General features: G+C 45.0%; 1 long non-coding RNA gene across 1 annotated transcript in view; it reads right to left on the bottom strand.

Moving 5' to 3' along the window:
* Positions 1-5,039: 5,039 nt before the first annotated feature.
* LOC148149885 (uncharacterized) overlaps positions 5,040-26,974 on the bottom strand; it is a 181,820-nt gene continuing 159,885 nt past the window's right edge. The window contains exon 3 of the long non-coding RNA XR_015757084.1: positions 5,040-5,145. This is a non-coding gene — a long non-coding RNA (uncharacterized LOC148149885). The remainder of the gene's footprint in view (positions 5,146-26,974) is intronic.

Genomic DNA, 26,974 nt, shown 5'->3' with positions numbered 1-26,974 from the left:
CTTCATCAGGAAAGGACTGATAAAGGGCTTTTGCCCGAAATGTTGATTCTCATGCTCCTCGGATGCTGCCTGACCTGCTGTCCTTTTCCAGCACCACACTCTGAACTCTAACCTCCAGTATCTGCAGCCCTCACTTTCGCCTGATAGATAGGTTCTTAATGAGTAAGGGGATGAAGGATTACAGGGACTAGGTAAGAGAAACAATTCCACCAACATTGAATAGTGGAATAGACTCGATGGTCGAAGTAGCCTCCTTCTATATCTGATCACAGAAACCCAACAGTGTGGACAACGTTCCATGGCCACCTCTCCTAACCTGCACATCTTTGGACTGTGTGAGGAAACAGAAATACCTGGAGGAAACCCACCTAGACACAGGGAGATCTCCACACTGCCAATCGCCCGAGGCTGGAATCGAAGCCTGATTCCTGTTGCTGTGAGGCTGCAGTGCTAACCACTGAGCCACCGCGCTGCCTCCGGGCCATCGGGATGGGCTTATTCATCTGCTTTTGAATTGTGCAGTTATCATTTCTGCTATGTTGTTTACCATACATTCCAACACTTTCCTGATCATTACCGTCACCTCTTGGTTTCAGATAGACTGCAGAAAGCTACATCACAAAGTAACTTGGAAATTCTTGTGTATAAATCTCAGAACAGTGGTTTACAGGGTCAGCAGGTCATAGAAAGGGCAAATGGAATGCTGGGATTGACTCCAAAGGGAATGGTGAATAACAATAGGGAAGGCTTGTAATAACTACAGAGGGTTCCAGTCAGCTCACAATGAAAATAATGTGAACAGATGTGGGCCCCTATCTAGAGGGAAATGTTCTTGCATTGGAGGCAGCCAAGCGAAGGTTTGACAGACTGTCCCTCAAAATGGAGGGATATTGATGAGAAAAGCTGGAGAAGGTTGAATTTGAACTCATGAGAATTTAGAAAATTAGGCAAATCTACTGATACATCAAAGATTCTTTGGTCTTCTTACAGGATCTGTACTGAGACATTGCTTCCCTGAGAAAGGATCTGTAACCGGAGATAAAGGCGAATGTAGGCACTCGGGAAGCTTACAGTGAAAAGCAGGGTTGTAGAGACTGGAGGATGTTACAGAGTTGGGGTGGTTTGAGGTCACTGTTGGTAGTTAGAGATCAGACAGATTGTTGGGATGAAAAATATCACAGAGAGGTACAGGGTTATCAGTCCTGAAGGAGTTACAAAGATAGGGAGGGTGGTATTTGGAGTTGTAGTGGGGGTTGTAGGGCCTCGGCAATACACTGATAAGGATGTTCGTTGGCTCTGCAGGCGTTTACTGAGTTAGGAAGGTTCAAAGGGGCTGGATCAGTTCAGAGCCAGGGAAAATTGTAAGGATTGGAGGAGCCACAGATACTAAGGGTTGTAAGGCTGCAGGAGTTCAGACAGTTATTGAGGGCTGTGAAAACAGGTTTGCAGCATTCCCATCCATTACACACAGATGTGGAATGCTGTTAATGAGGAGGTTACAGAAATTGAGAAGGTTGTAGATGTTGGAAGATATTACAAAGACAGTTACAAAGCTGTAGTATTTGAGGAGGTTACATCGGCAGGATGCATTGAGGGATTGGAAGCTGCTTCAGGTATTAAATATGCTGCAAGGGATCAATAACCTTACATCGATCAGGAGCACTGGAAGGTCTGGAAAAAAAGAACGAGAATTGCAGAGATTGAAGAATATCACAGAGATGGGGAGTAACATGAGTATGAGGAGTTATAACATGAGATGAGCTGTATTCAATGGAGTCAGGGAAGTTACAGGGAGATCCAAAGGGACTACAGGTGATCAAAAGGACAGTGAGGATTCTCAGTGCAGGGTGAGGTAGTTTACGCAGACAGGGAGTATTTTATGGAATGGTGTTATTTACAGAGACTAAGAGATTTGTATAGAATTGAGGCACTAACAGAGATACGGAAGGATGCAGTGGATGATATCAGATGCTGAGGTTCTGGAGGTTACATCAATGGGAAGGCTGGAGAGTATGGCAGAGCTTACAGACACAGGAACAGCAATAAGCCCTGGTGACACTTACACAGATAGAGAGCATTGCACCAACTGGAGGAGGTTTCTGCGGTAGGGAGGGTTGTAGGGGAGGGTGATGTTTACACAGACGGGAGGGGTAAGAACTGGAGAAGGTGATGGAGATGAGTAGATGGATGGAGATACTGGAGGAGCGTACTTTGACAGGGTGGGTATATATATATATATATAAAGAGAGAGAGAGAGAGAGAGTGTGAGAGAGAGTGAATTACAGATACAGGGAGATTTTTGGGACAGAAATACGAAACGCAAAGGGAGAGTTGCCAAGTCAGACAAAGAGAGAGTGTTTGAGGTGCTGGAGGGAGAGGAGGAGCAAACAGAGATGTGGATTGTTGCTGTGGCTGGAGAAGTACTCTGAGTACAGAGAGACTTTCAGGGCCTGGAGCAGGTTATTGAGACAATGGTCTCCATAGTCTGTGAGGACTGGAGTACATCTGACAGATAGGGAGTGATATAGCTGCTGGAGTAGTTATAGAGTAGGCTTGCTAGATGGGGAGTAATATCACTGGTGCAGTTACAAAGTTGGGGGGACGGGACGGGGTGTGACATCGCTATTGAAGCAGTTACAGATAGGGAGTGATAGAGCTGCTGGAGCAGTTACAGAGTGAGCCTGACAGATGGCTAGTAACGGCCAGAGCAGTTACATAGTAGACTTGACAGATGGGGAGTGACATAGCTACTGGAGAAGATACAGAGTAGGGTTGACAGATGGGGAGTGATATAGCAGCTGCAGCAGTTACACAGTTGGCCTGAGATGGGGAGGGATATAGCTGCTGGAGCAGGTGACAGATTTAAGGAGGGCTCTGGAGGCTGGTGTAGTTTGCAGAGACATGGTGGACTGATGAACGTCAGAAGTTCATATCGACAGGGAGGTCTGTGGTTGCATGAGAAGGTAACAGAAACAGTGAATGTTTCAGTGTTGGAAGTGGATTCAGTGTGTGGGATAACGTCGCAGAGGTAGGCGCCGCCATAGTGATTGGAGGAGCACACAAATGGAGGGATGCTATAGGATATGATATTCCAGAGATAGGGAGTGTTCCAGCGGATAAAGGAAGTTACAAAGATAGCTGGGGTTATCGGTTTGGGAGAGTTGGAGAGGCTGGAAGAGATTGGATAGATGGGGAGTATTCCATGGTCTGAGAAAATTCCAGTGATTGATGATTGTGTAGTTTATACAGATAGTGCGGATAGTGGGGACTGACAGAGATACAGAGCCAGGGAGTGCTACACAGAAACATAGGAAAGAGGGGCAGTTGTAGGCCATTCTGCCGCACCAGGAGAAGGTCAGCTCTGCAGATGCTGGAGATCAGAATCAAGAGTGTGTTGCTGCCAGACCCACTGTGCTTTTCCAGCATCCGAGGATCAGGAACATAGACGTTTTGGGCCAGAACCCTTCATCAGGAATGAGTAGTAAGGAAAGGATGGTGTACAGAGATAGGGAGGAACTGGAAGAATTTACTGCGATAGTGAGATTTGTGGTGATGGTTTTTGCGATTGGATGAAGTCAGTAATACAGAGTGGTGTAGACACTGGATGGTTCTTCAGACTGAAGGAGGTTACAGAAAGTGAGAAGTGTAGGGACTGGGCTTGGATACAGCAACAAAGAGGATTAGATTAGATTAGATTACATTTCAGTGTGGAAACAGGCCCTTCGGCCCAACAAGTCCACACCGACCCACCGAAGTGCAACCCACCCATGCCCCTACATTTACCCCTTACCTAACACTACGGGCAATTTAGCATGGCCAATTCACCTGACCTGCACATCTTTGGACTGTGGGAGGAAACCGGAGCACCCGGAGGAAACCCACGCAGACACGGGGAGAACGTGCAAACTCCACACAGTCAGTCGCCTGAGGCGGGAATTGAACCCGGGTCTCAGGCGCTGTGAGGCAGCAGTGCTAGCCACTGTGCCACCGTGCCGCCCACAGGATGTTTCATGTACATGGATGGTTTAGTGACCTCGTGGTTACAGAGATAGGAAGGCTGGTAGTGACGACAGGGGTAGAGTTAAGGAGCAGTGTCGTGATGGGAGAAGGTCACAGCGATAGAGGAGATTGCAGACATTGGGAGGGTTATTGTGGCTTCAGGACACTGTACACAGGGAGGGCTGCCGGGATGGGAGTAGGTTACACAGACAGGAAAGGCTGGAGGAGTTTATACAGATAGAGAGGTCTGTAAGGATGGTGGATGACTTAGAGGCCGTGTGGTGGTGTAGGATGGGAGGCAGGAATGTTATAGGGATTGAAGGTTACAGTGATATTGTGTGCTGTAGGGGCTGGAGGAGGATACGCAAAGGGTCGAGGCTAGAGGATGTTACAGAGACAGGGTGGGCTGGAGGTATTGTGCAAGATGACAGAAAAAGAGATTATTGTAATGATGGGAGGAGGAGATTCCTGAGATTTGGCATGACATCCAGTCTGGAGCATTTTACAGTGACAGGGAGATAGTCAGCATTGAAGTAGGTTTTAAATTTGTAGAGGGATTGTAGGGAGGGGGTGAGGTTACAGAGATAGAAACTGTTCTCAGAGTTAAAAGCATTCAAGGCACTAGCTCAGATGAGTTGGACTGAAGAGTCTGTTTCCTTGCTATATGACTCTATGGTGCGACAATAGAGAATGTTGGAGTGTAAATAGAGAACATAAAGATCCCAGGCTTCAATAGCACCTTCTCGTGGTCGGCCTATTTTCCCCTCCATTGTCCTGATGCTCACTATGACAGCATAGGCCTGGATTGATAACTGTGACACTCCCGATGCTGTCTCAGACAAGCTCAGTACAGCAGAGCTGAAAGTAATCCTCTCACAAATAATGGGGATTGAGCCTGGGAGCGTTATGCTCTGTGTTCACCCTTCAGCACTGTATCTACGTCATGTCTTGAGGGCTGATGTTTTGAGCTATTTAAATGCTCTCTGCTCTGTTCCCTGTGAATGATCTTACCTCACTGCAGGATTTATTGAGGACTCCAGATCTCCCTGCCCTTTGTCTCTCTGGTTGACCTCCCATCTTCAATGTGGTGATGGATGAGACACCCAGCAGTTGGGAAGTCTATTGGGTCAGGAGCTTCCTGAGTACCTGCAGGAGAGAGAGAATTAGACAGAATGGGAAATTAGACTGATGCAGTGAGGGTTACACAGGGAGAATGGTACTGAGTGCCACAGAGATCTGGAAAATCCGAGACTCTACCCCTGGCCTGTGCTGCTGTGTCTCTCTGGAGTGGAGAATTCTGTTGGCTCAGGATCTGGAGTAGCTGCAAGAGTGAGAGACATTGACAGAGGCAGCAATTAGACCCACAGTGAGGGATACCAAATGGAGAGATACTGAGTGATATCACCGGAGTGCAGGAATGATTTCAGGATCAAGCAATGGGCATGATGAAAGGTTTTTGATACATGGTGCAGTAGGATCAGTACTCAGTGACGGTTGAGCTACGAGTGGGAGAGGTGATAGCCTCGTGTTATTCTCACTAGATTGTACATCCAGAATTTAATGCCGGTGTCAGCTATAAACATCTAACTGCTTAATATCCTTTAAGGAAGGAAATCTGTTATCGACAGCAGGTCTGGCCTACATGTGACTCCAGACGCAGAGCAAGGAGGTTGACTCTGAACTGAAATGATCCAGCAAGCCACACAGCTCAAGGGCAGCTCGGGGTGGGAAATACACGCTGGTCAGCCAGAGAGGGCAATATCCCACGAGTGAATTAAAAACAACTCTGCTGGGAGCAGTGTCCTGGCCAGTCATGTTGGTAGGTATATGGACAGGGCTTTAAACTGACAGAGAGGAGGCAAGGACAGGGTTCAGGTGAAAGGAGCTTTCCAAATCCAAATAGAAAAGGTGAAGCATCGGAACAGCATGGAATGTGGCTGAAAACAAGCAGAAAGGAAAAGGAAGGGACAGAGTTTAACTAAAACTGTACATCAGTGAATTAGGCTGTGACAAGAAATTCTGGGAAAAAGTCAATTACAATGTTCTTTCTTTGGAATGAACAAAGTCTCTGTGACACAGAGATAAATAATATTTAGTCACCAGAAAGATGTGGTTACAGGAGAAACAAAAGGTGGTACATAAATATTCAATTCCACACATCCTTGAGGGGGCTCAGGGAATGCAGGATGGGTAACCCTGACAGTAATGGGTAACAAAGGCATGAGAGAGAACACATTTGGCCTCAGATGATGCAGCTGAATCAGCCTAAATGCAGATTCTGGGTAACATGTGTCAAAACCATAAGCAGGAGAATGTTTTTCAGGCTGCCTGACAACATTTCATTGCTCAACACTGTTACACATTCAAATGAATTCCTGTATAATGCAAAGGCACTGCGATAATTTTCGGAGACTTCAGTCTTTGTCAAAAGTGATATTCTCCAAACTCATCATGGAATGTTTTTGTCAGTTCTCCTTTCAATAACACATTGTGTAAATGGCCAGGGATGTGACTATCTCAGATCGACCGTTGGGTGATGATGCTGAGTGAAGGAGTAATGTCACACTGAGATATCCTCTGGGAAATTGTAGTCTAGTGGAATTCAGTGAGATGATGGATTGTTAAAGTGACTATAAAGCACACCCTACAATCACAACCAAAGCCATTTATATGTGTTTGAAAGGAGAACTGACCAAGGTAAACAGGGGAGTGAAATGTGTAGCTGTAAGTGGGCAGTGGAAAACATTTACAGTCATAGAGATGTACAGCACAGAAACAGAGCCTTCGGTCCAATTCATCCACGCCACCCACATATCCTAACATAATCTCGTCTTATTTGCCAGCACTTGGCCCAAATCCCTCTCAATCCTTCCTGTTCATGTACCCATCCAGATGCCTTTTAAATTCAATAATTGTACCAGCATCCACCACTTCCTCTCGCAGTTCATTCCATACACATGTCACCCTCTGCCTGTAAAGGTTATCCCTTAGGTTCCTTTTATATCTTTTCCCCTCTCATCCTGAATCTAGGCTGTCCGGTTCTGGGCTCCACTACCTCAGGGAAAAGACCTTTTCTGTTAAACCTATCCATACCTCTCTTATAAACCTCTATATGGTCTCCCCTCAGCCTCAAATAGCCCCAGCCCATTCAACCTCTCCCTGTAGCTCAAATCTTCCAATCCTGGCAACATCCCTGTAAATCTTTTCTGAACACTTTCTATTTACACAACATCCTTCCGATAGGGAGGAGACAAGAATTGCATGCAATATTCCAAAGATGGTTTATCCAATGTCCTGTACAGCCAGAATATGACCTCCCAACTCCTCAACTCAATGCTTTGATCAGTAAACGCAACATACCAAACACCTCCTTCACTATCCTATCTACCTGCAACTCCACTTTCAAGGAGCTATGAACCTGCATCCCAAAGATCCTTTGTTCAGCAACACTTCCTAGAAATATACCATTAAGTGTGTAAGTCCTGCTGAGATTTGCTTTCCCAAAACGTAGCACTTCACATTTATCTAAATTAAACTCCATCTGCCACACCTTGGCCCATTGGCCCATCTGATCCAGATCCCGTTGTAATCAGAGGTAACATTCTCCGCTATCCATAACACCTCCAATTTTGGTGTCATCTGCAAACTTACTAACTACACCTCTTATGTTCACATCCAAATCATTTATATAAATAACAAAAACAGTGGATCCAGCATCGATCTTGTGGCACTCCACTGGTCACAGGCACCCAGTCTGAAAAACAACCCTCCACCACCACCCTCTGTCTTCTAGCTTTGAGCCAGTTCTGTATCCAAATGGCTGGTTTTCCCTGTATTTCATGAGATTTAACCTTGCTCACCAACCTCCCACGTGGAAACTTTTCAAACACCTTATTGAAGTCCATATCGCTCACACTGACCACTCTGCCCTCGTCAATCCTTTTTGTTATTTCTTCAAAAACCTCAAACAATTTCTTGAGACATGATTTCCCACGCACAAAGCAATGCTGACTATCCCTAATTAGACACTGCCTTTCCAAATACATGCAAATCCTGTCCCTCATGATTCCCTCCTTCAACTTGCCCACCACTGATGTAAGGCGAACCAGTCTGTCGTTTACTGGCTTTTCCTTACCATCTTGCTTAAATAGTGGCACACGTTAGCCAACCTCCAGTCTTCTGGTACCTCACCTGTGACTATCGATAATAAAAATATTTCAGCACAGGGCACAGCAATCACTTCCCTAGCTTCCCACAGAGTTCTAGGGTACACCTGATCAGGTCCTGGCAAGGTCCTACGAAGTGTTCCTGAATCAAGAGACCTTGGAGTGCAGGTTCATAGTTCTTCAAAAGTAGAGTCGCAGGTAGATAGGATAGTGAAGAAGGCATTTGGTATGCATTCCTATATTGGTCAGAGTACTGAGTACAGGAGTTGGGAGGTCATGTTGTGGCTGTACTGAACATTGGTTAGGCCACTGTTGGAATATTGCATGGCAATTCTGGTCTCCTTCCTATCAGAATGATGTTGTGAAAGATTTACAAGGATGTTGCCAGGGATGAAGGATTTGAGCTACAGGGAGAGGCTGAAAAGACTAGGGCTGGTTTCCCTGGAGTGTCGGAGGCTGAGCGGTAACCTTATAGAGTTTTACAAAATTATGAGGGGCATGGACAGGATAAATAGACAAAGTGTTTTCCCAAGGGTCGGGGCATCAAGAACTAGAGGGTATGGGTTTAGGGTGAGCGGGGAAAGATATAAAAGAGACCTAAGGGGCAACTTTTTCACACAGAGGGTGGTACGGACATGGAATGAGCTGCCAGAGGAAGTGGTGGAGGCTGGTACATTTGCAACATTTAAGAGGCATTTGGATGGGTATATGAATAGGAAGGGTTTGGAGGGATATGGGCCGGGTGCTGGCAGGTGGGACTAGGTTCGGTAGGGATATCTGGTTGGCATAGACGGGTTGGACCGAATGGTCTTTTTCCAGGCTGTACATCTCGATGATTCTATGACCTGATAAGGTCCTGGGGATTTATCCACCTTTATGCATTTCAAGACATTCAGCACCTCCTCCTTTGTAATATGGACATTTTGCAAGTTGACACCATCTATGTCCCTACATTCTACATCTTCCATGTCCTCCTCACAGTAAACACTGATGTAAAACACTTGTTTAGTATCTCCCCATCTCCTGCAGCTCCACGTGCAGGCTGCCTTGTTGATCTTCAAGAGGCCCTATTCTCTCCCTAGTTACCATTTTGTCCTTTATGTTTTTATAAAAACCCTTGGGATTCTCCTTAACAATATTTATCCAAGCTATCTCGTGCCCCCTTTTCACCCTCCTGATTTCCCGCTTTAGTACACTCCTACTGCCTTTATACTCTTCTCAGGATTCACTCTCTCTTTTTCTTCACTGAAACCTCAATTTCTCTCCATATCCAGTATTCCGTACACCTATCCGCTTTTCCTTTCACCCCAACAGGAATCCTGTACACTGTCTCTGGACTGCCGTTTTCATTTTTAAAGGCTTCCCAATTCCCAATGATAAACGTTTCATTCTCTCAAAATGGCAACTCCCCAATTCCTGCAAGTCGCGAAACCGCCGCTTGACAATAATGACAAAATAAAGAACTTTCCAAAGGAAGGCATCGATAAGGTGAGCTCTGGACAGGAACATAGATCTGGAGGTTACCAGATGCACGGAGAGTGCTTTCTACCAGAGCAGCACCAGGTCAGTCACAAAGACAGAATGGGCAAACAGATTCACATCTGAACTCACATCTCCCAGCCTGGGAACCTGAAACTGTGCACAGCCATTCTGGAGAGTTATGCAGATATCAGGAGTATTGCTGTGGCATATAGAGGTTTCAGTAATTTTGAAGGAAGATACTAATAAAGGAGGTTACAGAGGTAAGGAGGATTGTCAGGACTTGAAGAGGTTTCCCAGTTTACGAGTGTTGGAGGGATTGCAACAGGTTACCAAGACAGGGAGGGTTTAAGATTGAACGATTCTGCAGAAAACCTTTACAGGGAGAAATGAAGGATTCTTGACAGTGCGGAGGAACAGAAGAATCTTGGGGTCCACGTCCATTGATCCCTCAAAGCTGGTACTAAAGCTGATAGCCTTGTTTAGAAGGCGTATGGTGTGTTGGCTTTCATTAGCAGGGGGATTGAATTTAAGAGCTATGAGGTTATGCTGCAGCTTTATCGAGCCCTGGTTAGACAACACTTGGTTTATTGCGTTAAATTCTGGTTGCCTCATTATCAGAAAGATGTGGAAGCTTTAGAGAGGGTGCAGAGGAGATTTATCAGGATGCTGCCTGGACTGGAGGGAGATCTTACGAAGAATATTTGAGGGAGTTAGGGCTTTTCTCACTGGAATGAAAAAGGATGAGAGGTGATTGCATAGAGGTGAATAAGATGATTTGAGGCGTAGATAGAGAGGATAACCACATACTTTTCCCATTGCAAAAATGGAAATGATGAGGTGGCATAAGGTGAAGGTGATTGGAGGAAGGTTTATAGGAGATGTCAGGGGTGGGTTCTTTACACATCGTGTAGCGGGTGCGTGCAATGCACTGCCAACAGTGGTAACAGAGTCCAATACATTAGGGACATTTAAGCAATTCTTAGATAGGCAAATGGATAATAGTAAAATGTAGGGTCTGTAGGATAAAAGGTCAGCACAACATTGAGGCCGAAGGGCCTGGGCTGTGCTGTACTGTTCTACGTTCTAAATAGGGAGGGTCACAATGGCACAAAGAGGTTTCAGAAAGCTGGAGATGATGGGATCTGAATGAAGAGACACAAATAGGAAGGGTTGCTAGGATTGTCGAGGGTAACAGACACAGCAATGATCTGATCTGGAGCAGACGACCCAGACTGGGAGGGGTGTGAGGACGGGAGGTAGTTTCACAGGGAGGGAGGACCATAGAGCCACAAGAGGTAACAGAGCTATAGGGCCTGCAGGAGTTCATGGAGATGGGGAGGTTGGGAGGGATGAAGCAGTTTACAGGCACAAGGATGTTGGTAGGATGGGATGGTTGGAGACATTTTCACAGATAAGGAAGCATTAGTAACCTCCTGCAGTTTAGTCAAAGCGAGAAGGTTTGTAGGGGAGGGTGGCATTTACACAGATATGGGTGTAAGAGCTGGAGAAGGTTATGGAGATGAGTAGATGGATGGAGAGAGTGGAGGAGCTTGCATTGACAGGGTGGGAGATAGCCACAGGAGGATGTTACACAGATAGTGAGTCTTTTCAGAACTGGATCAGGTGAGTAACAGGCATTGGAGTGAGTTCTACAGATCCTGACTGCAGCAGGGACCTGAGAGGATTGCAGGGTCCCCACAGATTGATCGTGTCTTTCGGACTGGAAAAAGATATGGATTGATTAAACCCAATGTATGCTGTTTTCTTTTTCCTGAACAGAGCCTCAATATCCCTCAGCAGACAGGAATCCCTAAACCTGCCAGCTTTTCCCTTCACTCTAACAGGGATATACTGGCCCTGGATTCTTGAGATCACACTTTTAAAACCCTCCCATTTGCCAGTCATTCCTTTTTCTTCAAACAGACTCACCCGGTCGATGGTAATCATCTTGTGGAGGAGCCGGTGTTGGACTGGGGTGGACAATGTTAAAAATCACACAACACTGCTTCATCAGGTGGTTGTGGAGCACAGTCGTACGGCACAGAATTTATAACAACAGGATAGCAGTGTCATGGAATGTAATATCAAACACATTTAGTTTCTGCCTTTCATCTTTTAGGATTATCACCTGCGCTTCAAAAACTGGTGCTTTGAAATAAACCTATTGGACTATAACCTGGTGTTCTGTGATTTTTAATTCACCCAATCCTGCCTAATGGCCCCAAACCTGTCCCTGCTCCAGTTTCATCTGGGGACCTGTCTGATCCTTTTCCATAACTCTGTTCTCACGAAGACAGTTGTGATCACTGGACCCGAAGTGCTCTCTGACCGACACTTCAGTCACTTTCCAGACCTCGTTTTCTGAGGGGAGGTCCAGTGCTGCTCCCGCCTGCGTAGAGTTAGGCCTTGTTAGAGTTACATCTTGGTTTAGGAAAATTTCTTGGACACATTTGACAAATTGCACTCCATACGGGCCTTTTACTCTGTGGGTGGCCCAGTCTATCCAGGGGAAGTTAACATCTCCAACCAATATTACATTATTATTTCTATAGGTACCTGCACTCTCTCTATACATCTGCTCCTCTAGTATCCGCTGGCTCTTTGGGAATCTGGAACACTGTCCCAACAGAGTCCATCCCTTTTTATTTCTAACTTCTAACCATATGACTTCATTTGAAGATCCCTTAAGAGTATCCCTTCGAAGCACTGTTGTTCTGCCCTCCCTTATCAAAAGTGCAACTCTCCCATCTCACTCACTCTGTCAGACCTGTAGCTGCTGTATCCTGGAACTGTGAGCTGCCAGTCCTGCCCTTCTCTCAGCCATGTTTCTGTTATGGCTATAATATCCCAGTCCCCAAAGCCAATCCATGCTCTGAGATCATCTGCCTTACCAGTCAGGCCTCGTGTGTTGAAATAAATGCATGTTAAACCAGTAGTCTTTTCCCTCCCTTGACTGTGCCCCAGGATATCCAGAGTAGGAAACTTGTTCTCAGTGGCTGACGTATTTTTCCCCTGACTGGCCGATGGTATCTCTCTTACTCAGAGTCCCTGCCAACCTAGTTTAAACCCTCCCCAGGTAACACTAACAAATCTCCCTCGCAGTGATCCTGGTGCCCCTCTGTTTTAAGTCAAACCTGTTCCCCCTTGTACAGGTCACCTCTACCCCAGAAGAGATCTCAATGATCCAAACATTACCCCATCCCCCAGCTCCTCAGCCACACATCTATCTAGCCTATCTTTCTATTTCAGTCCTCAACGGGGCAGGTGGCACTAGGAATAATATGTAGATCACTTCCCTTGAGGTCGTCCTTTTAAACCTCTCACCTAACTCCTGATACTCATTTCACAGGACCCCATCCCATTGTCTACCACTGTCATGTGGACTGATGTGCACAATGACCAATGGCTAATAACCCTCCCCTTCAGAATGTTCATTAACCGCACAGAGACATCCTTGACCCTCGCACCCAGAAGGCAGCACATTATCCTGGGATGTCTTCTGCAGCCAAAGAATCTCCTGTCTGCCCCCCTCACAACTGAGTCTCCTATCAGTATCACGATCATTAGAGAGGATCTGGCAAACATGGACTAGGAGGATTATCTGCAGTTGGGTCTATATTTGGAAAGTGGGAGTATGTTAAAGTGATACAGTGAGAATTCAGGGCCAGTGTGTTCCTGCCGAGGGAACAGTAAAGGCAGAAAGTCCAGCGAATACTGATCAAGCGACATCGTGAGATTGATAAAGAAAATACAGTGTAATAAAACCAGGCGAAGCCATCCAAAAGTTTAGGGACTGCAAGGGGGTCTTTAGAAATGAGGGGAAAACAATGGCCATAAAATATCCTTGTCAGATACTATAAAGGAAAAGCCACAAGGTATTTTATCAGTATAGTTAGAATAAGAGGATTACTGGGGAAAGAGTGAGGCCTGATAGAAACCAAAGGGACAATCTGTGCATAGAGCCAGAGGAAGTAGGTGAGGTCTTCAATGAATACCGTTGGGATGTTGAGGCTCTAGAACATATTAAGATCGATAAAGGGGAGATATTAAATGTTTTCACAGGCATAAAGCTGGAGAAATCCCCAGTGCCCAATAAAATGTATCCTAGGCTGCTATGGGAGGTAAGGGAGGAGATGGTTGAGGCCCTGGTGGATATATTTAATACTTTGCTGGCCACAGGTGAAGTGTCAAATGACTGGAGGATATCTAATGTGGGTCCTTTGTTCAAGAATGGCAGCAGGGGTGGCGAGAGGGGAAGGACGTGTGGTGGTGGGTTTTGATTGCATGAAACATCACAGCAATACTTAGAGAGGACATTCCTGTGGGATCACCCACTGTGTTGGAGGAACTGTGAAATAAGAATGGGTCATCACTTTGATACGAGTGTACTGACCCTGAATAATCCATGGCAGACTGAGGAACAAATATGTCGGGAGATCTCAAATAGCAATCATAATAATAAGACTGTTATGGTAGGGGTTTTTAAACTTTCCAAATCTAGATTGGCATTGCCACTATTCAATGTTAGGAACAGAGAAATTTCATAATTGCGTTCCAGAAAACTCCCAAACAGTATGTAAATGGCCCAACTGGAGAAAGGTGCAAAACCTGACCTCCCCTTGAGAAACAAGGTAGGGAAAGGGACTGAGGTGTTCGTGGGAATGCATTTTGCTAAAGTGACCACAGTCCTATTAGTTTTGAAAACAGCGATGGAAAAGGACAGGCCTGGTCCACAAGTTCAAGTTATAAAGTGGGGCCAGCCCAATTTTGGTCGGATCAGCCAGGAACTTTCAAAAGGTGATTGGGGAGTCTATTTGCAGGGAAAGGGAAGTCTGGCAAGTGAGAATATTTTAAAAATGAGATAAATTGAGCGATCAGCGCCAGCATGTTCCTGTTTGTGTGCAGGTCAATGCTGACAGCATTCGGAAACACTGGCTGTCTATTGAGGGTCTGGTCAAGGAAAAGGGGCCACATGTCATGTATAGCCAGCTGGATCAAGGGAATCCCTGAGGATAACAGGAGCTGTAGGAGTATACTTTGGGTGGAAATCAGGAATGCAGAAAGGGGACATGAAATAACTTTGACAGAGAAAGATAAGGAGAATCCAAAAGTGATTGTATAAATATATTAAGAGCAAAAGAGTAACTCGAGACAAAATAGGGGCCATTAAATATCAATGAGGCTATCAATGTGTGGAACTGTAGAATATGGCTAAGACCCGAAACACATTTTGCACTCAAGAACTTACTGTGGGCAAAGACTGGGCAACTCGGGGAACAAGAGTAATACGTTAGACCACAATTGGAGTATTCTGCAATTCCAGTCTCCCTGCTATAGGAATGATGTTGTGAAGCTTGAAAGGGCTCAGAAAAGATTTACAAGATGTTGCCAGGGTTGTTGCTGAATAAGCTGGGGTTATTTTCCCTGGAACATCAGAGACTGAGGGGTGACCCTACAGAGATTTATATAAACATGAGGGGCATAGATTGGGTAAACATTCAAGGTCTTTTCCCAGGGGTTGGGAAAACGAGAGGGCATAGGTTTGAGGTTAGAGGAGAAAGGTTTAAAAGCTTTTAAATGCATATGGTGATGTGGGTATGGAAAAGCGGAGGGAGAAAGTAACAGAGACTGATACTATGACAACATTTAAATGGTATCTGAATGGGTATATGAATTGTCAGAGTTTAGCAGTATATGGGTCAAATGCTGATTAATGGGATGGATTTGTTTAGTCTTATGGTCAGCCTAGACGAGTTGGGGACTGAAGGGTCTGTTTCCAAGCTGTACTTCTCTGCGACTTGAAAAGAGTGCATGTTATAGAAGAGGTGGTGCTGGAGGTTTTAAAACACAAAGGTATGGAAGACCCCAGGACCTGATTAAGTGTATCACAGGACATTGTGGAATGCTAGGGAAGAAATTGTGGAGCCACGAGCAAAGGTATTTGTATCATTGACAACCATGTGTGATTGGCTGGAAGGCTGGAGGTTGGAATCATGGACAGTGAAGGAGGTTTTTTGAGATTACAAAGGGATCTTGATGAAATGGGTGAATGGGCTGAAAAACTGCAGTTGGAATTCAATCTGAATAAATGCGAGGTAATGCATTTGGTAAAACAAACAAGGGTAGAGCTTATACAATTAATACATACAATTAATGTAAGGGCCTTGGTTAGTGTTTTAGAGCAGAGGGACCCCTGGGTTCAAGTACATAATTCTTGAAGTTTGCATCACAGGATGGAATAGACGGTGCTTGGTATGCTTGACTATTGCTCAGTCCATTGAGTGGAGGATTTGGGACGTCATGTTGAGATTGTACAGACACTGGTGAGGCCTGTTCTGCAATACTCCATCCAGTACTGGTCGCCCAGTTGTAGGAAGGATATTATTAAGCTGCAGGGGGTTCAGAAGAGATTTACCAGGATGTTGCTGGGTATGGAAGGCTTGAGTTCTGAAAAATGGCTGGATAGGCCGAGTCTTTTTTCACTGGAACCTGGAGAATGAGAGATGACCTTATGGAAGTTAATGAAAAAGATGAGGGATATAGATAGAGTTAATGGCAGTTGCCTTTTCCCAGAATGGGGGAGTCTCAAGAAGAGGGGACACATTTTTAAGGCTAGAGGACAGAGATGTTCAAAACAAAAGGATATAAGAGGTAAATTGTTATGCAGAGGGTGGTTTGAGCGTGGAATGAACTTCCTGAGGAAGGGGTGGATGTAGATACAGTTTCAACGTTTAAAAGACATTTGGATAAGTACATGAATAGGAAAGGTTTGGAGGGATATGGGCCAGCAATAGGCAGCTGGGACGAGTTTACTTTGAGATTATGGTTTGTTTCAACTGAAGAGTCAGTTTCCACGCTGTATGACTATGACAAGAATATAGTATTGTTCCATTATTTAAGAAAGGTTGTGATGGAAAGCCATGGAACTAAAGACCAATTAGCCCGATGTCAGTGGTGGGTAAGTTGTGGAAGTGATTCTGCCAGACAGGAGTCACATGCATTTAAAAAGGCAAGGATTGATGAAAGATAGTCAGCTTGGCTTTGTGCAGACAAAGTCAGGTTTCACTAACTTGATTGTTGTTAAAGTGGTGACCATACATTGTCTACACTAACGTCAAAAGGGCCTTTGACAGGATTTAGCATGATATACTGGTTTGTAAGGTTAGATTACATGGGATCAGGGAGAGCTAGCCGTCTGTACACAAAATTGGCTTGACAGTAGGAGACAGGGGTGATGGGAGAGGGTTGTTGTTCGGACTGGAAGCCTGTGACCAGCAGTGTGCTATAATGATCAGGACTTGGTCCACTAATGTGCATCATCTACATAAACGATTTGGTTGAGAATATAAGAGTCATTGTTCCTAAGTTTGTAGATGATCAAATTAATTTTATAGTGGGCAGCGAATACGGTTACCAAAGGGGATCTTGACCAACTGGGCCAGTAGACCAAGGAATGAAAGGTAGAGTTTAAAATCAGGTGTTGGATCTTGTTAAGACAAACCACGGTTAATGGTAGAGCCCTGGGCAGTGTTGTCGAACAGAGAGAGTCCAAGGGGTGCAGTTACACTATTCCTTGGAAGTGGTATCACAGATGGACAGGGTGGGGAAAGCGGCATTTGGCACACTTACCTTTATGGATCAGAACATTGAGTACATAAATTGTAGATATTTGTAACATTGTCCTCAATATTTCCCATTGGCAGAGGAGGCTACGGGTTGATCTTATAAAGGTTTATAAAACCATGCGGTCCATGAGGAAGGTGAATAGCCAAGGGTAGGTGAGTCCAAAACTAGAGACATAAACGTGAGGCGAGAGAGCAAAGAGGGAGCTGAGGGGCAACATTATCCACAGAGGAAGGTGCATAGATGGAAAGGAATGCCAGGGCCACATGGGAGAAACAAGAACAATTACAACATGGAAAAGACATTTGGGCAGGAACATGGAGAGGAGAAGGTTTGAAGGGATATGGGCCAGATGCAGGCAAATTAGTTCAGTTTGGGAAACCTGGTCAGCATGGACTAATCGGACTGAGGTTCTGTTTCCATGCTGCACGACTCTGTATCAAGTTACTGGAAGAGGAGACTATCCAGGTAAGGCATGTTGTAGACACTGAAGCAAGTTACAGCGATAGGGATGGTAGTCTGGAATGCAGCTCATTTCAAATATGGGGAGGGACTATAGGGAAGGGAGGAGGTTACAGGGATGGGAACTAATGTAGGAGTTACAAATTATTGAAGAGACTGGTCCATCAGACATGCCTCAGGCGACTGACTGTGTGGAGTTTGCACATTCTTTCCGTGTTTGTGTGGGTTTCCTCTGGGTGCTCCGGTTTCCTCCCACAGTTCAAAGATGTGCAAATCAGGTGAACTGGCCATGCTAAATTGCCCATAGTGTTAGGTGAAGGGGTAAGTGTAGGGGTATGGGTGGGTTGCGCTTCAGTGGGTCGGTATGGACTTGTTGGGCCGAAGGACCCGTTTCCACACTGTAAGTAATCTAATCTAATCTAATGCCATAGATACAGTGTTGAAGAGGGAACACAGAACAGAAAGATCTCAGGCAGCATTCCCACCCTCTTGTAGGAGGCCTGCTTTCCCCTCTGTTGTACGGATGCTCACTAAGACAGCATAGGCCTGAATTGATAACTCTGAATTCCCGATGCTGTCTAAGTGCAATGTAAGTTAAAGTAGGAGCGGTGATTGAGCCTGGGGTGTGTGTGAACTGTGCTCCCCCTCCAACTGTAACTATGTCATGTCTTGTTAGCCGATGTTTGGAGCCCTCTCATTGCTCTCTGTGCTGTGCACTGTGAGTGATCTTACCTCACTGCAGGATTTATTGAAGGCTCCAGATCTCCCTGCCCTTTGTTGCTCTGGCTGACCAACCATCTTCAATGAGACACCCAGCAGCTGGGAAGTATATTGTGTCAGGAACTTCCCGAGTAACTACAGGAGACAGAGATATAGTCGGAATGGGAAATTAGACTGATGCAGTGAGGGTTACACATGGAGAATGGCCCTGAGTCCCACAGAGATCTGGAAAATCCAAGTCTCCATCTCTGGCCTGTGCTGCCTCATCTCTCTGGAGTGGAGAGTTATGTTGGCTCAGGACCTGGAGTAGCTGCAAAAGATCTGTGCCTCCGCATTTCAACACCTCAGCAGGGAGACCATCTGCTCCAGCAGACTTGTTGTTCTTGAGCTGGCATTAAATCCTAATGCAAAATATTTGTTCAGTATCTCACCCATCAGCAGTGGGTGATCTCACACAGACAGCCTCATTGACCTTTCAGGGGCCCTATTCTCTCCTGAGCTAATTCTTAGCCTTTGTTGAATCTTGTCAAAATGCTTCTGAAATTTCAAATATCCCCCTAGCGCTACTAGCCTCCCCCAGATTTAACAATTCTGCCATTTATGGTCACACCAAAATATAGAATGTAACAAATTTAAAAATATTCCCCTTTTATAAAATCATGCTCTCCCATTGTTTCTAAGCGTCCAGTTATCATTTTTTTGTCATATCTTTTATAACACATTCCAGCGTGTTCCCGACTTACTGTCAGGCTAACACCGTTTGGTTTCAGACTGACTGCACAAAGGGTTTTGGGAATCCTTGTGGATCATTCTGTAAAAGATAGTTTACAGGATCAGCAGGTCATAGAGAAGGCAGATCAAATGCTGCCATTTATTACAGAGGGAATGGAGTCTAAATATAGGGAGGTCTAGTTAAAACGATGCAAGGTGCAAGTCAGACCACACCTAGAATATAATGAACAGTATGCGTACCCTAAGGAAAGACATTCTTTTATTAGAGGCAGGCCAGGGGAGGTTCACTTGGCTGATCCTGGAGATGGCGGGATGTTCCAATGAGAAGAGGTGGAGTAGATTGCCATTGAACCTAATGGAGTTTTGAAGAATAGGAGAGAAATTGAATGAAACATCCAGGATTCTGAGGGGCTTTGACAGGGTAGATGCCATGAAGTTAGAAAATCGAACAGTACAGCAGAGTAATAGGCCCTTCGGCCCACCATGGCTGTGCTGACCATGATGCTATTCTAAATTAATCCCATCTGCCTGCACATGGTTTATATCCCTCTATTCTCTGCCTGTTCATGTGTCTATCTAAATGTCACTTCAAAACTTTGCTCTCGTTGCCACTTCTCCCACCTCCTGAGCAGCTTCCACTCTGTCAAGAACACTGGCCTCATTCATCTCACTTAAAACTTCTCACTCTCACCTTAAACCGATGCGCCCTAGTATTTGAGATTTCGACATTGGAAGAAGGATTCCAATTATTCACACTATCCATGCCTCTCCTAATGCTATATATCTGTACCAGGTCACCCCTCAGCCGCTGATACTCTTGCAAGACAATCCAACTGTGTCTAAACTCCTTACAGTAAACACATTCTCATCCAGACAACATTCTGGTAACACTCTGTTGCACGCTCCCCAAAGCCTCCACATCCTCCACACAACATACCAAACATGGCCGAATGACGTTTCATTCAGTCACAACATGACATGCAAACATCTGTACTTAATACTGTGACCAATGAAAGGAAGCATGCCATACTCAACTGTTGCTAAATGTACCACATCCTGGAATCATGCAAATGTTTCTACACCCTGATCAGTATAGTCCATGTAACGATCCACCTTTACCACCACAGGGAGCTACGGATTTGCATCCAAGGTTGCCTGTTTTATCAATGTTTCCAATTAGTCAATTGGTGTAATTCTCTCTTCCATTTGACTTCATAAATGCATCACTTCACACTTTTCCGGATGAAATTCGATTTGCCATTTCTCTGCCCAGTGTTCCAGCTGATCTACACACTGCTGCAACCTTTAACTGTCTTCCTCACTATCCACAATTCCCCGAACTACCCCTAATCATTACATGCCTTTCCAAATGTTGTCTGCAAAATTACTAATCAAACTGCTGAACTTTTCATCTTATTCACAGAGATAAATTACAAACAGATATCGCAGCACTGATCCTGTGAAACACCATTGGCCACAGATGTTCAATCAGAAATTCACCACTGCACATGCTTCTGTCTACTATCACCAAGAAAATATTGCATCCAACTTACCAATTCCATGGATTGTGATTTGATCTTCCAGATTTCCCTTGCTATTTGAAAGTTGTCCATTCAACATGACTCTATATTTTGATTCCCAGATTAAATTGGCTGTCTCAGGATGCACTGACTGCATCATTTCTTCACAACAAAACAGGACCTTGTTTGGTTTTTTACTGATCCTGCCTAAATCTCTACAACCCCTCAATAATCACATCCCAGCCATGGTCATTCTGCAGCCACATCTCCATAACAACATTTCAATCATTTCTGTTCTCTTCAGTTAATGCTATCATTCCATCTGCCTTGTTGCAAATGCATGGCGCATGTCACCGAGAGAGGATCTTTGAGGGATGGATAGAGGTCACAAGAGTTGGAGAGATGTTTGGGAGTGCGACGATGTTGCAGGGTTAAGCATAGCTACAGTTGCTAGCGAACGTTCACAGGAGAAAACATTTTATTGTTTGAAGGAAGTTAGAGAGATAAAGTGTCTTTGATTAGATTCCAGAGATAGGGACGTGTATAGGGTTGTGGATCGTTACATGGACTATACTGATCAGGGTGTAGAAACATTTGCATGATTCCAGGATGTGGTACATTTAGCAACAGTTGTGGGATCGAGAGAATATCACAGTGATAGGGAGGATGGTATGGACTGGAAAATATTACAGGGAAAGGGAGGGTGGTATGGACTGGAGAATGTTGCAAGCACATGGAAGATGATATAGACTGTAGAATGTTGCACGGATAGGGAGGAAATTGTGGACTGAATAAACTTGAAAGCTGAGATGATTTTATGCTCTGGAATGTACTTCAGAGAGAGTGAGTGCTGTGCATGCTGCAAGTTACGACAAGGATAGGGAAGCTTGTAGAGACTGGACGAGAGAGTCATAGAGAGGCTTGTGAGAGACCAGATTCACTTATGAGCACAGGATAAGTGACAGCGAACAGAGCCTTTTGAAGATATAAACGAGAATACAATGGCCACAAAGCAGTCACACCTATACATAGGTATATAGGAACTGAAGGAATTGAAGAGATTACACAGACTGGGAGTGTTGTATGCAGTGGAGTAGATTAAACTGATAGGGATGGTTTTAGAGACTCAACAACGTTAGGAAATAATGGGGGTTGCAATGGTGAGAGCAGGTTTCAGCACGTTGGATGATATAGACCTGAAGGAGCTTTCACAGATAGCGATGGCTTTCGGGTCTGGTGGGGGCTGCAAAGTAAAGAGGATTGTAAAGACTGGAGGTATTTACATAGATAGGGAGAGTATTAGTGATTGGAAGAATTCACAAAAACAGGTCTGCAGGACACGACAGAAATCAGGAGGGTTGTATCAACTTGATGGTGTACACAGGCAGGAAAGCTTGTGGGGGGTTGGAGCAGCTCAACATGATAGGGAGGGGCATGGAGACTGGAGATGTTGCAGAAAGATTAATATGTTTAATGCTTTAGAACTCTATATAAGTCTGTCCTGGTTCATTCTTTATGTTTCTGAACCGCTGTCGATATGCTTCTGGTACTAATCCATAAGCACATAAAATAGCCTGTTTGATTTGTGCATCATCTCTTTACCACTCATGAGACAGCACTGCAAATACCTCACTGGCTCTGCCTAATAGCTTAGACTGAACTAGCTTTACCCACAAGACCTCAGGCCACTCCATCTGTTTATCCAATTTTTCAAATGAAATACAGAGGTCCTTGAAAGTAGAGTCACAGGTAGATAGGATAGCAAAGAAGGCACTTGGTATGCATTCCTTTATTGGTCAGAGTATTGAGCGCAGGAGTTGGGAGGTCATGTTGCGGCTGTACAGGACATTGTTAGGCTACTTTTGGAATACCGTGTACAATTCTGGTCTCCTTCCTATCGGAAGGATATTGTGAAACTTGAATGGGTTCAGAAAAGATTTACAAGGATTTTGCCATGTTTGGAGGATTTGAGCTACAGGGAGAGGCTGAACGGGATGGGGCTGCTTTCCCTGGAGCGTCAGAGATTGAGAGGTGACCTTATAGAGGTTTATAAAATCATGAGGGGCATGGATAGGATAAATAGGCAAAGTATTTTCCCTGGGGTCGGGTGTCCAGAACTAGAGAACATAGGTTTAGGGTGAGAGGGGAAAGATACAAAAGAGACCTAAGGAGCAACTTTTTCACACAGGGGGTGGTACGTGTTTGGAATGAGCTGCCAGAAGAAGTGGTGGAGGCTAGTACAATTGCAAGATTTAAAAGGCATCTGGATGGGTACATGAATAGGAAGGGTTTAGAGGGAGATGGGCCAGGTGCTGATTGGTGCAACTGGATTGTCAAGGACTAGTTGGACCAAAGGGTCTGTTTCCATGCTGTACATCTCTATGATCCTCTGACTTTAATTGCCGAAGTTTTAAATCACTGCAGGATTACAAAGATATGGTGGCCAGTGGTCTCTGGTGGAAATTCCATGTAGAGGGATGGTTTTTGGAACTGTTGACTTTAGAAAGATAGGTCGATTTGGAGGGGCTTGAGGAGTTTACAGATGCATGGAGAAATGTAGTGACTGGAGCATATGGAGATGGTGAGGGCTGGAGGAGATGCAATAATTTGGCTGGACTGTAGAAGCTGGAGGGGTTCTCACAGACAAGGAGGATTGTAGGAATGTGGGGAGTTTACGGAGATAGAGGGTTGGAGAATTCTCAGTAATTAGTGGTTTGGATCACTGTCCAGACTGGGGGAGGCTTCAGAATGATGGAGGGACAGAGCAAAAGGAAGTGGTCGCAAATATTATAGAACATAAACATGTCACTTCGGTGCTGTGCCACTGAGGGTCATCAGGAGGACAGTCTTCCTCAATAAAATGTACAGATGCTCAGGGGAATGGACAGGTGAATGCTGAAAGGATGCTTCCTTCTCCTTATGGGAGAGAGGCAGACAATGAGACTCTGTTTGACAAAGATGGGGAAGAGGGAGTTGTCTTTTTCTCCCAATGGCCCAAACCTACTTCAGGTTTGTTCCCACACAACTCAAAGGAAAGCAATGCGATAACAAAGAGCAAGGTTGTTTGGGACTGCAGGAGATATGAGACGAAGGCCAGGTTTGGAAGGGCTGGAGGGAGTGAGAGAGAAAGGAGATGTTCAACAGCAAGAAGAGTTTACAGGGAGTGGACATTGTCAGGACTGGAGAACACGACACGCTCACTCATGAGAGGGAGATAACGATATGGCACAAGGTCAAACACAGCAGGAGGATCCCAAGCTCCGTACCTGTCATTTACTCAGGGAGCTGCTCTCACCCAGTCTGGTGCCAAGCTCCACATGCAAACAGCATGAGGTTTCCCAGTTCCTGGTGCTCAGAGCCCAGTGCACTCACCCCTGAACCAGTCGGTGAAGTATTTACACAGTTGTACATTTCCAGAAACCTTGTGTCCTAGCCGACATAAACTGGTAAATTCACATTCTACCAGACAAAGACCATCTGCATTCAGATTCCCTGTTGATACAATCCTCTGAGTGATAGTCTGCAGAGAACAACAGAATCCACGAATCCCCATTGCATGGGTCAGGGTCAATGACAAAAGTTTCATTCTTTCAAAAATGACAACTCCTCAATTCCTGCATCTCACAAAACTGCCACTTAAAAATGTTAAAATAAAGAACATTTCAAATGAAGGCTTTGATGAGGTGAGCTCTGGTCAGTAACATAGATCTGGATGTTACGGAGAGTGCTTTCTACCAGAGCACCACCAGGTCAGTATCAGGCACACAGACAGAATGGGCAAATAGATTCACAACAGAATTCACATCTCCCTGCCTGGTAATTTGAAGCTGTGCTCACACAATCCGGTAAAGATCTCAAGAAACAGGACATCAGAACCAGGAGACTGGAGGTTGGCTATCGTGTTGCTACTATTTAAGGAAGGCAGTAAAAAAAATCCAGGAAACTATAGGCTGTTGAGTCTGACATCGGTGGGCAAGTTGTTGGAGGGAATCGCAAGGGACAGGATGTACATGTATTTGGAAAGACAAGGACTGATTAGGAATAGTCAACATTGCTTTGTGAGTGAGAAATCATGTCTCTCAAGCTTGATTGAGATTTTTGAAGAAGTAACATAGAGGATTGATGAGAACAGAGCGGTGGATGTGATCTATATGGACTTCAGTAAGGCGTTCAACAAGGTTCCCCATGGGAGAATGGTTAGCAAGGTTAGATCTCATGGAATACAGGGAGAACTAGCCAATTGGTACAGAACTGGTTCAAAGGTAGAAGACAGAGGCTGGTGGGGGAGAGTTGGTTTTCAAACTGGAGGCCTGTGACCAGTGGAGTACCACAAGGATCGGTGCTGGGTACAATACTTTGCAATGTTTACATAAATGATTTGGATGTGAGCATAAGAGGTATATTTGTAAGTGTTCAGTTGACAACAAAATTGGAGGTGTAGTGGTCAGTGAAAGAGGTTACATCCGATTACAATGGGATCTTGATCAGATGGGCCAATGGGCTGAGAAATGGCAGGTGGAGATTAATTCAGATAAATGCGAGGTGCTGCATTTTGCAAAAGCAAATCTTTGCTGGACTTATACACTTAATGGTAAGGCCTGACAGAGTGTTGCTGAACATAGAGAAATTGCAGTGCAGGTTCATAGCTCCTTGAAAGCAGAGTCGCAGATAGGTAGGATAGTGAAGAAGGCATTTGGTATGTTTTCTTTTATTGGTCAGAGTATTGAGTATAGGAGTTGGGAGGTCATGTTGTGGCTGTACAGGACATTGGTTAGGTCACTTTTGGAACATTGTGTGCAATTCTGGTGACCTTCCTATCGGAAGGATGTTGTGAAACCTGAAAGGGTTCAGAAAAGATTTACAAGAATGTTGCCAGGATTGGAGGGGTTGAGCTATAGAGAGAGGTTGAACAGGCTGGGGCTGATTTGCCCGGAGCCTCGAGCCTGAGGGGTGACTTATAGAGGTTTGCAAAATTATGAGGGGTGACCTTATAGAGGTTTATAAAATCATGAGGGGCATGGAGAGGGTAAAGAGACAAAGTCTTTACCCTTCAATGTGGCAGTCCAGAACTGGAGGCCATAGATTTATGGATAGAGGGGAAAGATATAAAAAAGACTTAAGGAGCATTCTTTTTCCTGCAGGGGGTGCTACATGTATGGAATGAGCTGCCAGAGGAAGTGGTGGAGGCTGGTACAAAGGCATCTGGATGGGTATATGAATAGGAAGGGTTGCAAGAATATGGGCCAGATGCTGGTAGGTGGGACTAGATTGGGTTGGGATATCTGGTCGGCATCGAAGGGTTGGACCGAAGGGTCTGTTTCCATGCTGTACATCTCTTTGACTCTAAGAGGGGCTGAATGGTCCAATCAAAAATGATCTGTGGTTCAAATCATAACATCCTTCAGTTTCTGTAATCCATTCTTGGTTCCATCTTGCAGGGTCTATGAATCCCGCTCCCTCTACACTCCTACAGGACCCACGTCCCTTCCCATGTTTGTACCATCGTCCAGGTTCTGCAGCCCTTCCTACCTCTGTAACATGGCCCGGACTCTACAACTCTTCCTTCATCTGCAATGTTCCCCAGAAGGGCACTGGAGGCCGGTGGCATTTACAGAGTTAGGGAGGGATATCGGGCCTGGAGCATTTTGCAGGCATTAGGAATATAGGGACTTGAGGAGGTTTCACAGTTTATGAGTGTTGTAGGGACTGGAGGAAGTTACAAAGATAGGGATGGTTTCAGATTGGAGGATTCTGCAGAAAAAAAAACTTTACATGGTTAAAGGCAGGATACTTAGCAGTGTGCACGAACAGTGTGTCCCTGAAGTTACTACTCAAGTTGAGAGGGTTTTAAGAAGGCGTATGGTGTGTTGGCTTTCATTAGCGGGGGTTTGAGTGTAAGAGATCCAGGGTTTTGCTGCAGCTCTATAAGCCCTAGTTACACCACACTTGGAATACTGTAAACAGTTCTGTTCACCTCATTATAGGAAGGATGTGGAAGCTTTAAAGACAGGACAGAGGATACTTAGCAAGATGTTGCCTGGACTGGAGGGCATGCCCATTGAAGGTAGGTTGTGGAAGCTCGGGCTTTTCAGATCGGAGTGAACAAGGAAGAATGGCGACATGATAGATGTGTATAAGGTAATGAGAGGCATCAATCGCGTGGATAACCAGAGACAACTTCCCATGGCAAAATGGCTATCACGAGGGGACATATTTTTAAGGTAATTGGCGGAAGATTTAGCTTAGATATCAGAGGTACGTTATTTACAC

The sequence above is a fragment of the Chiloscyllium plagiosum genome, unplaced genomic scaffold, assembly GCF_037043375.1.
Source record: "Chiloscyllium plagiosum isolate Xiang-an unplaced genomic scaffold, Cpla_swu_hap1 HiC_scaffold_5, whole genome shotgun sequence".
NCBI lineage: Eukaryota > Metazoa > Chordata > Chondrichthyes > Orectolobiformes > Hemiscylliidae > Chiloscyllium > Chiloscyllium plagiosum.
Note: the sequence above shows the minus strand (reverse complement) of the source record. Positions and strands in the feature narration are given on the sequence as shown.